The sequence below is a fragment of the Haemorhous mexicanus genome, chromosome 8, assembly GCF_027477595.1.
Source record: "Haemorhous mexicanus isolate bHaeMex1 chromosome 8, bHaeMex1.pri, whole genome shotgun sequence".
In the NCBI taxonomy this organism is placed as follows: domain Eukaryota; kingdom Metazoa; phylum Chordata; class Aves; order Passeriformes; family Fringillidae; genus Haemorhous; species Haemorhous mexicanus.
The window spans coordinates 7102327-7120233 of record NC_082348.1 but is presented as its reverse complement, the minus strand read 5'-3'; the positions used below and the strand labels follow the sequence as shown (position 1 = coordinate 7120233).

General features: G+C 42.2%; 1 protein-coding gene across 2 annotated transcripts in view; it reads right to left on the bottom strand.

Moving 5' to 3' along the window:
* Window positions 1-17907, bottom strand: part of NCKAP5 (NCK associated protein 5) — a 351387-nt gene that overhangs the window by 177633 nt on the left and 155847 nt on the right. The window lies entirely within an intron of this gene.

Here is a 17907-nt window from a genome sequence, read left to right as displayed (position 1 = left end):
CAGACATGCACGTGGTGCTGTGGGGTGAGGGATGCACAGCAGGTCCTTTGCTTCTGAACAGCCTGACACCAGCACACAGAGGGAATGTGTGGCACAGCAGGGCTTGGCACAGAAATGCTGATGTCTTACCCCTTTTTCATTTCAGAGCTATTTCATTGTTAACTTTAAATCTAGACACGGATGACACTAAAGCCTTCCAAGTCAGGGACTTGGCGTTTTACCTCCTCTACCTTTTACTGCAGGTAAATTCATCAAATGTCTCATGAGAATGAAAGGACCAACCTCATGAAAATACTTCTCAGAGAAGAACTTGGTGATTTCTCCTCATTAGGGTCAAGCATTTCAGTAACTCAAGCAGATTTCTCATTCCAGAGCTCTCTATCTCCTCGTCTTTATCTTGGCGCACAACCTTTTTTGTAATTTTTTGTCCCCCACGTCCTGCTAAGGATGGGAAGCAGAAGCAAAGCTGACCCAAGGCTGAGGTCAGCCTACCATATCAGAGCATTTTCTTTTTTAACTTGTTAATTTATCTTTCACATAAAAAATCATACATCACAATCAATAATTTTATCTATATGTTAAGGAAAAACTTATCTCTGTGTCAAGATGACTGCAAGTGAAGAATAACACACACCATGCAGGCTGCACAGGGCATTGTTATCCATCAGGGACAGCCCAACACTTCCATTAGGAACTGCTCCTTCCTCCTTCTGTTTAGCTTATCCTTGTGTCTTATGGAAAGCAGCTCTTCAGAACAGCTAGATATAACCTGACTGATTAGTTCAAATATCAAAAACGTCTTAAAAGGGACACACATGAAATCTCATCATTAAGGTTATATTATAAGTAGGGGAAAGAGCTACTGATTAAGTAGAAATAAGAATCCTCTAGTCTTGAATTTGTTCTTTGCTTCCCCTGTGTATCATAGGAAAGGGTTTACTATAGTGCTGCTAACTGTGCAAACATGGGACCGATATTTTGTCAAAAAAAGTCTACATGACACTATTTAGCACAGGCTTAATGTTGCCCAAAATCAGGCTAATAACCTTCACATTAAATTTTTAACAACTACTTTAAAGCATTTGCTAAAGAGGGTCACAATTTCTGTGTAATTAATATTGATTTCAAACAGATACTTTGCAATTAATTTAAATGATGGGAAGAAAAGATTAAAATATTTTTTGGTTTAAAGTTTGAAGTACAATTAAGTCATTGCAAACCCAAACTGAGTTTTTATGTATTTATTTTTAATGCATTTTCTGATGCTGTTTCTCTGATACCTTGCCATAAAAGTCATAATTTAACAGACTCATAGCCTGGTTTACAACACAACATCCCACGAGCCAGAGAGAATGTAGACACAGAGAAGACAACAAAGACAACTGAATGAAGCAAACAAACAGCAGCTACTAGAAGCACACTAAAATTAGTTTTTCTAGCAAAGTCAATGCCCAAGACTCTTAAGAATAAATGTGCACATGCAAAGTATTCAAGCCTGTTATTTTATCACCCTTTTGAAAGACTGCTGCAGGCAGGAGCCTTGGAACAGCCTGGGACAAGAGATGAGAGAGGGATGGTGAAGCAGCTCCATTTTTCAATAATCAATTATGAAATATTAATTGAAATAGAATCTGGGATTTGCAACTTGGTCTCCGAGTTGGTTTAACAAAGTAACCCACTCTTTCTGATGCAATGAATCTTTAATTCTCCCAACAGAATGCCTGGTGATCAAATGGTTTTTGTTCAAGTGTCACAAAATATTCCTGAGCCCCTGCTGTTCACAGCCCAAGCAGCTGGGGAAAGGGAAGCACAAATGTTCCCTGAGTTACAGGTATTTTGTAAGAGCTTGTGTTTGGGCCTTGCAAATCAAACAGATCAAGGTGGTTCTCCCTCATCTTTCTTTCATAGGAGGTGGGTGGAATCTCCTTGGTGAGATTTTCCCCTCTCTCCAGAGGCAGGTGGACCTGCTTGTCCCCCTCCTGCAAAGCCCAGTGCTCTGCCCCCAAACTCCCCACGTGCAACCTGGCCCCAAATCCAGCACACAGGATATTACAGTCCCTATCTGAACCTATCTCACTCACAAATGACAGGAAAGAAATGTGATTAAGAACCAGAGAGCATATACCATTTTTTATTCATCATGAATTGCACTGGGTACTGTATTTCTGTTCAAATTAAAATGAGTCAAACTTCAGTGTCCTTTGTTTGCCACTCATCGATCCCTGTTAAACCAAATGTTTCTCATTCTGTAATCAATACTCCTCTGCAAAAATAAACCCAGGCACTGACAAACAACTTTGCAGAACATTGCAGCATTCCTTGTAGTGGACTTTGTCAGCCTGAAAAAACATTCCCCCATAGAATGGGGAGAAAAGAAGTGCACTGCTTATTGTGCTTATTACAACTTTTACAGGCTGCTTAAAGCTGAATTATTTTACTGAAGAAAGACTGATTAAATTAATCAGCTCTTGAAGGCAGGGCTTTCCAACAGTGGCAGTTAATATGCCTTTGTCCCTCATTACCTTTTTCAGCCACACTGGGAATACTGACAAATACACTGAAACATCCAAAGCCTTCCCAGGGATGAAGTTACAGGTGTCTTTAAAGCACAGCGAAGCACTGAAGTGAAAACAGCAATAACACAAACACTTGGAGGGTTCATGGAAGGAGAGGTAGCTTTACTTCCACGTCTCTTCCAAATAAGAAAGTTAATGGTGAGGTTCTGGGGCTGCTTTGCAATCAAAATGAATTTTTTCATTTCACATTTCACCCTACAGACTTGTACTACAGAGGCAAAGAAAGACCCTGCCTTGGTTTATATTAAATCTCTACTTTTTTTCCCAGTTATTCTATGATGTAACCATTTTCCTTAAACTTATTCCTGCTACAGCTTTGCAACAGTAAGATATAAATAGTATAAAAAGCAGTATCCTAATTTTAGGCTGGTATCTTTTAGCTTTTTCATACCAGTAAGAAAAAATGATGGCTCTTGGGAACAGCGTTCTGCTCCAAAAGTGACAGGCTGCCCAAAAAAACCCGAGGAAAATCTGACTGACATTCAATAATTTGTTTCAGAATTTTCTAAAAATGCCTTGAAACCAGTTAAAATTAAATAATTGGAAGTAAATCATGCATTTTCCACTATGAAATTTCTATATGCTAGCACATCTGTCTCTTTAGCTTCATCTCAGATAGCACAGGTATCCCATGAGTTTCAGATGTAAAACTCAAGCTTTTCTTACCTCTACAATGCACAACAAAACAGGAAATGCTCATTATTATTATTATCAGTGATATTTTGGTGACAGCAGTTTACACACTTCATATTGTTGGGTGATAAAGCTGCTCCAGAGCCATTCAAGGAAATTAGAAACTGTTTCTTGGTGCAGTTCTTCTGAACAAAATAGGATGCTAGGTTTTATTGTGCACTAGCTCAAAATTGCCACCATGTGGAGGGACAGCAACTTAATTTACCATTATTTATATTGCATTGATATGGTTTTAATTGCATCAGTGCGACAGAATAACTGCTGTGCTGGAGCTCCTTTATCATTGCAAGCCTACAATTAATCTGAATTAGGCAGGCTATTACACCAGCAGTACTGTATATATAGTTGGAGTTGTGATAACATTTATTTTACAAGGAAAAAAAAATTAAATAGCATATAAAACCTTTTGGCTGAGAGCTGGATAGTGAGCACCACTGCCTGCCCATCCCCTCCAGGAGCTGTGGTAAACAGCCTCTGCTCCAGAAGGGAGCTCTGACTGCCCAGCAGCTCTTGAATTCTGTGAAACACCCAGTGACAGGCCACCAAATATCAGAGTCACCTTGGGAAAAGAAATTAAATAGCAAAAAATGCCCCTCAGAGTCTTTGAGGAGTTACCAGACTGAAGTGAACTCTGTGTCCTGGGGACACACACAGCTGCAGACACAGCCCCTGGCAGCAGCACAGGCACAGGGAGGCTCCACACAGCTGGAACACCTGCACCCAGCAGCCATCACTCTCTCAGCTCCTTAAAGCTCATCTCTCAGTCATATTTGCACTGTTGAATGGAGGCAAGTAATACATATTTTGAAAATCTTGTCTCCCTAATAAAACTATTGCTATTTACTCATATTCACAATTGCTAGCCCAATTTTGAAGCCTTGCATAATTCATTTTTCCACTTGAAACATTATTTTCTTACAGTTTGAAGGGTGTAGAGAGAATACTATTAGTGGACCTGAAGTGGCACATAGTCAGGTCATGATTATTTTTTTTAATTACTAATCTTTAAATGATAACACTTTTAAAAATGAATTTGCAAATGTAATTGAGCTTCTAATAGCTTCTACAGATAGCAATTAAAGAAATCTCATTTCTCTAAATTAAACATAATGAAATATTTTTCAAGTTCAAATAAAAACTTGCAAACTGTATTAAGACAGACATAATCCATATGAACACCTAGTATTCAAAAGCGTGAAGTAAAAAACTGCCAATAACAAAATTAGAAAGAGTGGCACTGCTAAGGAAAAAAAAATGGAAAAAAAATCCTGAAACTTCTTAGATTACAGTGGGTAATTATAATTTCAAGCCCTTTGCTACATTTTTTTTTTTTTTTTTTTTGGTAAGGTGACTCGCATTACATTAAGATTTCTAACTAGGGATAAAGCTGGTTTTTTGGTTTTTTTTTTTTTACCAGCTATATACAGTATCTTCTTATTAGAACCAATGTTATAAAATCAAGGTGAGTACTTTACAAAGAGCCTTGTCTATTTCAGCTGCACACAAGCAAAAATCCCCAGGCTCTGTTTATGTTCCCCACTTGTTTGACTCCAGAAGTTTTATAATAATGGTGTTTGAACCATAAAACAGCACCAAGGAGCTTGTGCAGAGAGCAACTTGCAAGAGCCAACCCACCTGGGCCAGCAAAGTGTCAGTTGTTTGATTCAGTGTCAGTTCTTTGATTCTCCTACAATTTTCTATCAGATCTGCAATTCTCAAACATTTCCTGAAGGGATATCAACGTAGCAACAGAGTAAATAGAAGGTAAAATGTTGTCTGGCAAAACAAATGCTCCAGCTCACAGAAACAGAACTGAGGTTTTAGAACGTGAATTCATCATAGGAACAAAACTGTATCTGTGAATAAATAAAACTGGCACCAAAACATGAACTATAACACAGGTACAGCCTGCATTTGCACATCTAAATGCTCACAGACTGAGAGTTCAGAGCTGAATGTTCTGCTGGGGACAGACTGCAGGCTGCTCAGCCAATTTCCAGTGGATTTATTTGAACAAACAGGCCACGGAATGACTCAAAGAGATAAGAAATAAATTAACCCAAAGATAAGAAAGAAATGATCCAAGAAGGACCCAGGTTCAAGAATATGCCTGATCTCGTGGGACATTGTCTATACTTGGCAGGCAGAAGCTCCCTCTTGGATCAGAAGTCTTGCAGCAAGGGCCAGAAGATTTGTGTGAAGTTCTCTCAAGCACATTACAAGTTCTTTGCACTTTTTGTGACCTACAGCAACAGCTGTGCTCTGTGTAGGGGCACAAGATGAGCCTCAGGCCACATGATTTCGGGTAATTTCCACCCTTGCTGAGATTACATTTAATTTTTGATGTGGCACTGGTTTCTTTTATAGCTAAGTAACAGGTATTTGCTGTCAGTTTGGATGAAATTTCAGCCTAGACACAGACTTCAGGAGATAGGAGTGAAGAGAATCCTTGAGGTCTGAAAACCAGGGTATCCCACAGCTAAGAAAGATTCACTAAAGTGTTTTTTAAAAAAGTCAGCTATTTTCCAGGTCCTGTCTTTATTGTTTGGAGTGTCTATCGAAGATAATTCCATGAACTGTGGCAAACAGTGGTCAGCTCAGACTCAGAAGACTTCTATAAATTCCTTTTAACCAGTTTTTTTTTGATAAGCCACCATTTAAACATTACCACAGAGCAGTATTTTTTGCATATTTGCAAATGGCTATGAAGACCAGACAGAGTGTGGGGAGAGAAGTGCATTGAAGACTTTGATTTCTCAAACATTGATGCCTGTCCATTTAAAAGAACTTGGACTTAGGAAGACCATGGAATAGAGATGACATTATCGAGAGAGAGATGGAACTAGAAACAAGTTTCAACAAGTTTCAAAATACAGCTTTGCAAAAATACTAAATATTTAAGAGAATTAGAACTGTGAAAGATGCATTGTAGCAGGACCACATGGGGTAAAAATATAGGTGATTGGCCTTAGAAGTAATAGCAGCATTGTGTGGAAAAGCTAACAGGCTGAAAAACATTTATAATGTATTATAATCAGGAAATGGGTTGGCTTCTGATGGAATGGCATTGAGTTTTACATCTCACAATCTCACCCTTCCTTGAGACTGATAATGGAATAAAATCTTTTCAAACACTTCTCAACTGCCCCACAGAATAGTGCCCAGCAGATATAAAACAGAATTTGTGAAAGGGCAGAAGAGAAGGGACAGGTAAAAAAGTCAAAGAAAGGTGATGTGTCACTCACACTACACTTGCACACCTGGGATGGATTTTAACCTATGCAATCCACATGAAACAACGCTGTATTTCCTGCTCCACTCCCTGCAGTGTGCAGGGAGGGGACACAGACCCAGGTCATGAGCCCTAAATGAGGGCCCAGCCACCAGGCAGATCCAGCTGTGCTGGTAGCCAAGGTGCCTGCCCCAGACTGATCCCTCCTGATGGCACCTGGAGGCCACCAGCCTCTCCAGCCAGCAGAGAATTGCCTGAGGCTCAGCACAGGAACTAGGCTAGGCTTAGCTGAGCCCCCAGCAGGGCTTTGAAGTAACCTGGGATGGAGCAGCAGCACAATCCCAGCCCACTCAGCTGGGGTGACAGTAACCCCCAGCAGGGACACGCCACGTGCTAAATGTCCCCTGCTTATCTGCAGTGCCAGTGTGCCTGCCTCCTCTGCCACTGACCAAATGGCCTTTAGATGATAGAAATGCTCTCTTTCCAAAGGACTGAATGCCTGGATCTGTGCTGCTGAGATAGGAGTTAAGGCAGCAGGATAAAACCAGGAAAAAACACACTTCTGAGAGTTTGATTTGGCTTGAACAGATTGGTCAGTGGGACCCTGGTGCTCCAGGGAGTTCTGGGATTTACTCACAGGCTAGGATAGTGTGTGGCTTTTTGCCCTGGTGCTGGGGGGGGTTAGGGCTTCTTCACTCTCTGCACTTCTCATTCATGTGTTTGTATTTCCTGCTAGTAAATAGGATGTCAAGGAGTTAATTGAAATAGATCTAAGGTTAAAGAAAATTCACGAGGCTGAGAGAAGTAGAACTTAACCATGCCAGTCATAAGATGTGGCTCAGAGCAGTCAGCAGTGCCATCAGACCCCCACAGATCTGGGATAAAACAATAATTTCATTTTCACACACACTCTTCTGTTTGCTTTCCCAGCTGATGCATTCAACACCTCTGGCATTGCTACTTTGCTGCTACCTTTCCATACAGCACTTCTTTTCCTCAGGCTCTTTACAGCATTCCCCATGAACATGTCAGATTTTATTACAGTTTTCCTGTGTCCACTTGTAGAGTCCATTTATGGTTGGTAAGGAAGTGCAAAAAAAGGTGCCTTATTTACTCAGCTGTTCCTTGCATTGATTCCAGAGTCCTACTGCTTTCATTTTCTGACAAACATGTCTGTTTTCCATATTTACCCCTCTAGCACTGCAGGCACTGCCACAGGCAGTAGGGAAATGCTGTGGTTTTTCTTTTAGCTGGCACATCTTCTATGGTATTTTTAACAAAGCTGCCACTACAAAATCTTTATAAGTGCTGACAACACACACACTCCAAAGAACTGACTCAACTTTCAGGGGCCAGCCTGAGTTTAAAGGTCTGGTACCTGGCAGAACATGAAAAAAAAAAAAAAAAACCCAAGCAACTTTTCACGCAGTTTTTAATTCCTTTGCTGGTAAAAATGAAATAATTAAAAGACTTTTTCTCCACCGGATATAATTTTGCACTATCAGTTTTCACTAATAGGTCCACTTGAATTTCTGTTTGTGTTTCCAGAGACCAAATTCAGCTCAACCCTAAGTGCCAGCCTTTAGAGGCTTTACTCCCTTAGCCCCCTTTCCTACTAGAACAAGTAGCCTGGATACACTTGTACAGCTGAAGGTCAGAAACAGATATAAAAACTCTGACACTTACTTCTCTGGTCTTCATTACCACATTAATCTTTTTATGCAGGATTATCTGTTTTATTGGATTTAACCCTAGTTTATCCTCATCTATTAACTGCACACAGTCACATACACATCTCATTTAAGACATAAAATAACAATCTGGCTTTTTTCTACTTAATAGTGAGTGTTGACAATTTGCAGTGTTAGCTTGATATTCCTGAAGAGAAAAAATATGTTTCCTTTTCTACAGAAAAAACTAACTACTAGAACCAAGTAGTGCAGCTCTACCCTCTTCTGCCACTTCCACCTTCAGCACTTAGTTGAAAAAAAATCAGCAGCTATTAGACTGAGCAGAAGTTCTGCTTCTGGACAATAAAACACATAATCACATAATTAAAACTCAGGACTTTGCATGAACATTTTCTACCACGTAGAACACTGAAACAGGAGTCAGGAGAGTCATTCTGAATTTTTTAGTACCTTTTGGCCAGCACGCTAAATTTTCAGCTCATTTCCACACGTAGCTCCCTTGTCTTTCACTGGGGCAGAAACTTTAAAAGCAGGAGAGTGACCCCTTTGCCCTGAATCAGGGCAGCCCAGTGAGGCTTTAGAGGCTTCCTGAATCCCAGCCATGCCAGTTTGGGTACAGCCCACCAGGCACAACGAAGAGTAGTTTAGCAAACTCTTTGTAATTATGTAGTCTTTCAGTTTTGGCAAAAAATAAATTCTGCTGCACATTTGCAGAACAGGAAATATGCTCTGCCCCAGTGCTTCTGGGGACTCCTGCAATATATTACTAAAACAAACAACTCCTGTCACTCACTCAAGCCATCAAGTCTGACATCAAATTCAATACAGGAGAATTATGAACAAACTTGTCTAAATGGGGCTGAGAAGAGCCACCCACACTGCAAATGACCATGCAAGCAGAGCTGGGTTCCTGGGAATCAGGTGCACAAGGGTTTGGTTCAGCTTCAGCTGCTGTGGGTTTATGAGGACCAATGCCACAGAGCACTGCTGGTCCTGCTCCTGCCCAGGCACAGAGCTGTAAGCCAGTAGCAACATGGAGAGAGCAAAACTAAGAAAAGAAGAAAAGTTTCTCCTTCCCGTTGCCCTTTACCCATTAAACACATTTCCAGAGCTGATATTCTTGTTTCTTGCGGTTCACAAGAGTATTTCTGCTCACCTGCTCATGTTCCTTCTCAAGCTCTTCCTTCTGATGTGTGTTAGATCACTTGCAGTCTTCACACCTTCACTTCCACTTATCTCCTCCCACCTATTTGTGAACAGGTTTCCCTTATCCACTGATGGAAGATACAAGCACTGGAAACCTGCCTTTAGACTATGAGAGCTGGCAACTCTCAAAGGCTAGTTGTAGTATGAAAATAATTTTCAACTTCTCACTTAGTGCATGTATTTTCTGACGATATCTCCTACCTCACAGGTTTTCCCTTTTTGGGTGGTTAATTAGGAATGACATCAAGGAGCAGTACACAACTCAAGATTTCCAACAAGCACCTGGAAATTCTGACCTGCTCCTCCAGAGACACTCATGGAAAAAGCTTCTCAAATGGAAAACTGTGCCAGCCACTGCCACAGGGCACTTTTTAATACTTACCACCAGGAAGAGGATGTTCCCAAGAGATAATGATTTTTCCCCAACACTCAGAAAGTATTTCTAAATAAGCAATGTCACCATGGATGCCAATCACAATGTGCAGCATAAAGATGTAATTGCACAATGACAGTGGCGTGAACAGCACACACTGAACCAAATCCCCTCTCACTATTCATTCCAAGCCCCTGGGCTGTGACTGTTCATGGCACACTCCAGGATCCAAGCATCAACCAGCACTATTCAGAAGACCTAGCCTCTTCCCCAAAGAGTTCACTACCTACACAGGCAAACAGACAAACAGCAGAAGAGTCAGAACAAAGCTTGTTTTGCAAATTAGATCAGAAATTTAATATTTTCCAAGATTATAAAGGATTTAGGTGGCAAAGGTAATTACAGGCCTTGTAGGACACCAAAGTTAAAGAACATTACCATTAATGAATGTAGTAAAGAAGGGTTTTAAGCACCTGGTTATTTACAGTCACAGCAAGGTACTACATGGAAAGCACAACTTTTCCATGTAGTTTGGAGAAGGAAGAAAAGCCACTTCACTGCCAGGTAAGGCCCTGCACCAGGCCTGGCACTGTCATTAATTTCCAGACTAACTACAGAGTGCATCACACCAAGCGGTATGGAAATAACACAATCCAAACATCACAGTCATTCCCACAGTCTAGACAGTCTCCTCTTGCAGGACATGCAAGCAAGTCTGATCACCAGCTCCAGACTTGGAAAACTGTGTCATGAGATCTTCATTATGAAAGATCTCGTAGAATATCAAAAGATGCCTTATCACAATGCAGTGGACATGGAGCCAAAACAAACAGAAAGTATGGAAAAGCAAACTCCTGACAAAGCAAAAACTGAATTAAAGTTTATGAGAGCTGGACTTGGGAGGGAAAGGACAGGAAGAATCACAGTTGCCCAAATTATATGAATCTGTACAAAGTTAAATAGATTTAGTACAGGAAGACATTACTTCCTTACTACATTTTAATATTCCTTTTAAATCTTGGAGAGAAGTTGCAGTGAGATGTGATTGTGCTCTGCCAAGATAAAAACAACAAAAATGCTCATGGCACTTAATGGCACAAAGAATATTGTCCAAAATATAAAGTCCAAATCTTTTTCAGATGAGCTGTAAACAGTTTTCCTGACTACTTGCAAAGTGTTCAGTGGTCAGAAATGGGCCAAGAGTTTTTCCCAGTTTCTGCTGTCTCTCTTTTATTCACCCTCAGCAGATTATTTTCTATAAACCTATGTTGTGTCACTGCCCAGAGGGAGCTGACAAGCCAGCAGAAGCTTACCCTGCTCTCCTGGTGCTGTGGAGCAGGTCTGGATCAGGGCTCCATGGGCTGGATGCTGAACAAAGACTGGTTGCAGTAAGGAGTTTGTACTCCCACATGCAATTTAAAGCACTGCAATTTAAAGCACTGCTTGAGCTGACTCGTTCCAAGGGTCAGCACTGACTTCACAGAACAAGCTCCAAGAATACTGCATGAATTTAAATAAATGGGAAATTAATAGAAGCAGCACAACTGAGAGACTCTTGGTATATAAATGTTGTCCTTCCTTGTACAAGAACTTTCTCTCTCTCCTGGTAACCTTTTCTGCCCCATGCAGGGAAAAAACCTTTAATTTAAAAAAAATATTAAGAGAAGTCTTAAGAAGAAAAATTAATGGATTTCTCTCTGTTTCCCAAATTAACAACAGAAACACACCTTTTACAGAAGCAATTGCTGGCATTATAAATTCTACAGTAATAGTTTAACTACTGGCCACCAAAAAATAAACCAAACAAACCAGGCCCAACAAAAATCTAGCAACTTCTTTTGCTTCTTGTACCACACTAATTTCCCCAGGTACTTCAAGAACAAAGTTGCAACACCAAGTATACCACAGCAGTTTCACTACTATTAATCTGTATAAATTTACCTTCCTAGTTTGCATAAAATTAAAACTGTTGGTTGGCCCAGTGCACACATTCACCTTTCCTCTTCCTCATCCTTAGATGTTGTGACTAATTCAGTCCTACCTGAGATCCCTTTTTTGCATGAGCTAAAACCAGACCAGAAATGTTCTGCCTTTTCAGCCTGCAGACTGGTGGCCCTATTCAGGTCACCCTTGCAAAAACATTAATCCAGCAAGTGTGTGGCTTACTTGAGTCAACTCCTGCCATTGCCTGGAGGAGCTCAGGATTGCAGAGCTTAACCTTTGATATGAAAATGTCTGCAACTCACTGTTAGTGCATGGGCGCATCACTCCCATTAGGCAGTGAGGTACTGCCTAGAGCAGGATCCATCTGCTTCCAGTCATAAAGCAGGATTTGCTTCATGCTGGAGCCAACTGCCACTCCAATCCTCCATCCACCATGGATGCTATGAGACTGCCCGTGCCCTTTCTGTACTTGCACATCCCCTGCCTTTGTTATCTATAAATGGCAATTTCTACTGGAGGGCACTTTAGCCAACGTGACATGCTTTCTACACATTGCCTCTGTTTTACTTTCAGGCCTTATATAAATGCATTTTGATGTTGGTTTTTTTTTTTTTTTTTTTTCTGTGTTCAGTGATTTTTACATAACTCTGTTTGACTTTTTTCTTACGTTGACTAAATACTTGCTGAAGAGAGAGACACCACTTCGGTGAGTTCCAGCTGAAGGGGAAAAGCTTATTTCTGCTCCTCTGGATTCAGCGCTGGTCTCTCAGTGCCGGTGGTTTCGGCAAAAGCCGCGGACGCTGCGGGTGGAGGGAGCATCGCTGCCTTGGGAATGGCGAGATCCAAGCGCAGCCGGGAATTCCAGGGGCGCCTTTCCCGTGGCTGCAGCGCCCTCTCCTGGCGGGAGCGGGGAGCGCCCGGCCGGCCCCAATCCATGGGAATCGCTCTCCAGCGCGGAGCCCGCGGGACAAACCGCGCTCGGAACTCATCCCCCGCCCCAGAGCGACCCTTGCTTGGAACGGCGGCCGGCTCTGAGCGGAGGCAATCGGGCTCTCGTTGGAAAATGACTGCTGAAAGTGTCAGCAGCTTAAATCATAGAGAATACCTACATTCATAATAGCTTTAAAATACAGAATTTCAAAATATCCATGTATTTGCAAATTTGAAGCAAACAACAAAAAGGTACCCAGGACATAAGGTTTTATTTTAAAACCGCTGAAGATAAAAATGCAAAGTTGTGAATGAGGGCATTTGGCCTAATGAAGTATGAAAAACTAATGAGGTCCAGGAGCATTAAACCAGGCTTGTAAAGAATTTCGATAATCATTATTGATGCTAAAGCTGCTACTAATGTCACTGAGTTTCCATGAGGGCTGTATGATGAAGTTTCTGAGAAAAAGGAGCCAGACAGCAGGGCTATCTGTGCATAAATACACAGCTTCACAGAGAGGGCAGCACAAGGGTCAGATTGCTTCTTTCTGGCTTAGGATATTGTATATTCAATGAGACATTTCAAAACAGCTACTTTGCCTCTCTCTCTCTCTCTGCTATTTTCTAATTAAAGCACAGATAGATGCTTTCCTAGAACATAAGGACGCAGAAGGTGGGAAAGAACTTTTAGCCTTTTGTACCTCATCTTTAACACTTCATTTATTACTAAATATCCTCTATTTTTAAATGACCCCAGTGTTTCTGCAACAGCAGCCTCCCCCACGGCTGGAGGGGATGGCAGGATTCATCACGCTGGTGACAGCAACTGCCTCTGTGCTCGTGGCAGGACATTCTGCTGCCATCTGCAACACCCTGGCTCCAGAGCAGCCTGAGCATTCCCCTCCTCCCTAAAAACCTGGTACATAGTGCAGACCTTGGGAGCTGGGGCTCTGAGCACGCTGACCCTGCAGCTGATGAGCGGGGCAGCATCGTCAGCTGCGGAGCCGAGCCCAGCGCCGGGGAGGTGCCCTGAGTCTCAGTGCCCTGGAAGAGCTGAGCACCAGGAGAGGTAAATGCAGCTCCCAGCAGAGGCACAATTTCCTACAATCATGGGCTGCCTCTCCAACTGTGCATTTTCAGCTTCCTACAAGGAATAATAAAAAAAAAAAATAAATAAAGAAGAAGATTTTGCTTTCTATCTTTATTTCACTCAGCTCAACAAAGCACCATCGAGCTGGGGTATGGTCTCTTTCTTCCCACCAAAAACCAGCACCCATGCTAAAAGCCTGAAGTTGAGTAAAGAGCAAACAACTGAAAATACATACAAACTCCCAGGTAATTTGGGAAAGCTGAGAACACAGTCAAACTTTCAACTGACTTTAATGCAATTTCAGTCAAGACCTTTTCTGTACTTCAACACATCCATCTCCATGTGGACGCTCCAGTTTGGCACTGCTTGATGAGAAGAGGCAGATCTTCTCAAAGCTGATTACAATTTAGGTTTCAATCTGGCAACAAGAGTGGCTTGCACTTCCCGTGGTTTTTGAGGAGACTGTTACATATATCTAAATCCACTACATTTAAGAAAGTTGTAACAAGAAGTGACTCAGTTCCTTATCATAATGGGACATGTTACTGACTCTGCGAGGTTTTTTAAGCCTTTTTTATTTCTTCCACTCTTTATTTAAAAACTTGCAGTCTCCACTGTTTTACTGCAAAAACTGTTTGTAAAGCAAGAATTGTGCTGATCACATCAAAACTCATTAATATAACTTGTTTTTCCATTATTAGCACCATCTGAGCCTGTTGAAAGCCTTAACCAGGGCTTTAATTTTTCCACAGAGAGCTTTAAATTAATTAGTGGTTTACATGCTAACAAAGAATCTGATACATTCATAAATCAATCTAATGCAGAAGGATTACTGGAGGGTGGAAACCTATTCAGTGGGGAGCTCACATTCACTTAACATGGTGTGTTTTCAACAAAAGGGTGCAGGTGTGGGATAGATGGGCACCAGGAAGAGCCCATGATAATCACTTTGCATCACTTAAAGGCGCAGCAGGACACATGGTAAATCAGAGCCTAGGGCCCACCCTAAGTGAAACCCATGTAGATATAAAAGGCAGTAGCATCCCACTTTAACCTTCACAGCTAAATTGCCAGAGTGGTACAATTTCTTTTATGTAGGTTACAGGCCACTGAACTAATGGAAAACAGAGTTGAACTAAAGGACTTGGATGGAAAAAGCAAACCAACAAAACTGCATAGCACAGACACAAATAAAGGTATCAAATAAAAAATGTAACTTTTTTCTGGGTAATTATTAAACTTCAAGTTATCAAAATATAATTGTATATCCTTTTGGATCATTTTAGGATTTTAAACAAGTTTCTGCTAAAACAACACTCTACCACAAGAACTCTACTGTTAAAGTGTGGCAACATTTTTCCCATATTTTTCCCACCCTGGCACTGTTCACTGTTAAGAAAATTTCACCGTGAACACTTTTCCTGGTCATGTTTTGTGCCCAAAGGTGCAAATTCATGCACTTCAAAGATATAAAAAATACTTTGATGACTAACGTGGTTTTCAGTCTTCAGAATGTTTTGAAATAAACTTGTGATTTGCTTTGAAAGCTGCTTATTTTAAAAATGGGATCTCTGTCACTACAGACACCTGCACAGTCCCCATCAAATGCAGTGAGAAGTGTACACAGATGAACTGATCATCTCAATTTCCTTTACAAAGAGTCATCCTTGATGAGTCAGAAGAGACATGACTAAGAAAATTATGAACATGCACACTATGAAATAAAAGACCATGAGTGACAGGAAGAGCCAAACAATCCTGGGTCAGTGCTGCTGGAACTTTCAAGGGATGGATTTGCAGTAATTCCACATTTTGATATTGAGCAATCAATATTGCTCAACCACTGATGGTGGTTCATAAAATAAAGAAACTTGAGCAATTGTCAGGTATTCAGTCTGAATGATTCAGTTCACAATTACAGTAAGTCATAAATCCGCATCATCCAATATACAAGGTATCAGATTTTCCATACAAACATATGGAAAAAACAAATTACAAGATTATTTGTATGGCTTTGGTGATGTTTGTCTTGAAATGAAGCGTCTTCATTTCATCTTTTGTAGTACCTTCCAGTAACAAATCAATCAGGAAAACTGTAACTCTGGGACATATCAAAAACCCAATTATTTGGGGAGCACTGTGGGTGCCACACGTTGGTACCACACAGCACACACTGACCAATCTTCAGCCTCAGGAAAACCCCTCCTTGTGTACACAAATTCCATCATCACACATGTTCACAGATGCACAGACCCATTTCGTGAGCAAAGCCACCCCGGTGTAGCAGCTTCTACAGCACATGCTTTGAGTTTATTAGTCACTGGTTTTATGTACATGTCCACCTTGCTGTGGTTCCTGGGTGTTGGGGGAACCCGAGTGGGAAGGACAGGGAAAACCCACTGCACCACGTCCTTCCACACCCACAGGGACAGGGCACATGTTCTCTGCTCACCCCTACAGTGAGCCTTACAAACTCCCTTCCAAACACACACCCTTATGTGTTTTACATAATGTGGTCACCTCTCACCCTCCTGACCTATCGCTGCCAGCAATACCCAAAGAATTGGGTATTTTTAAGGAAGCAGAAAATGCTAGTGGGTATTGCACGAGGTGCCAGCCTGCCAAAGGCTTGTGTGATGCCCTGCACACATCCCTGCCAGGATGCAGGGCAGCTCCCTGTGCTCCCTGCAAGAAATGCTCTCCACGAGACTGAGGCACTGCAGGTGCCACTAAAGGTGCCACGTGCTGTCACCTGCGCCCTCCTCATATGAAGGAGCTGGTTCCATGAAAACCACGCCAATCTAACCAGCACAACAAACAAAAAGAAAATGGGAGCGAGTAAAGGCGATTAGCTAATTAGTGATTAAATAAAGCCGCGGCCTGTCCCTGGCAGGGAGGCTGCGGGGATGCCATCGCTTTGATCCCGAGTGGCAGCCGGTGACAGCACCGCCAGCCCCCGGGCGCCCCGTGTCCGGCTGGTGGCCCTGCCAGCCCGCTGGCCCCGGGGCATGCCCGGCACAGAGCAGAGCAGCACACGGGCTGGGCACCCTGCGGGCAGCCAGCGCCGCTCGGGAGGCAGCCCCGCCGCTTGCCAAGGGCTTGCTCGCTCCGAATCCCTGGCCGAAATTTGGCTACGAGCGCTTGGAAAGGATCTGTTCCAAAGCCAGGATGCGCAGCCGGCTCCTCGCCCTGGGAACGCGGCTCCACGACTTTCTTAATCCCGGGCCTCCCCTGGGTTCAAATGCTCCAGCCCTTGGACCCTTGCTGCTCTCACACTGCCCGCAGCCCTGCAAGTTCATTAATGTTAATTAATGACTGCTGTGTTTCATATTAAAATCACCAGCTCTGAGACACAAAGAACTTTCCATACATCAACCGCTTCAAAGCAATCGTCTCTACAGGCGCGCTGGCTCTCGCTTTTAGTTCAGGATAATTGTGCTTATTACCCTCAGGGAAGAGGGAAAAACGACCCAGTATTTACCTTGGGGGAAGACTGCACCCCCGGAGAGCTACCTGTCAGCTCCTAATGGGCTACAACACTTGGCCTCTCAACAAATTATACAAAATTACACCCTGGTTAGCAGAGAGAAGGGATCCACAAACCCACAGTGAAAAGCACAAGAAGTGTCTGCCAGGCAAGAGAGGAGACCACAACGTGGGTGCACATACCAAAAGCCTTAGCAGCTCTAGAAGGTTAATCAGTATTGCTCATTTCATACAGTCTGGGATTATCCCACTAAGTATATTTTACACTCAATATATTATATTACTGCTATGCCTCCAAGGGAATGCTAGTTTAAAAAAAAAAAAAAAGGGAATATTTCAAATAGAGTAAACAGCTCTTCCCAGATTTTGACATTTATTTACACTGAAAACTAAAATGCAATTGCAGATCCAATGCCTGATCTTTGCCATTCTTCCTCAGGCAAAATTCCTCCCAAAGGCAGCAGGAGTTTTATCTTAGTCACGGACTCCTGGATTGCAACTTTACCTGATAAAAGTTTTTTCCTCAATTCCTCCAGGACTTCTGTGCCCATTCTTATAAATTATCCACAGGCCAGGCTTCCCAACTGCTTAAACCTCATCTCAAAGTCTCCTTGTGGCCAGCCCAGCCACGCTGCAGACCCCAAGGGCAGGAGCATCGGGGTGGTGTTGGGATGGGAGAGGGCAGT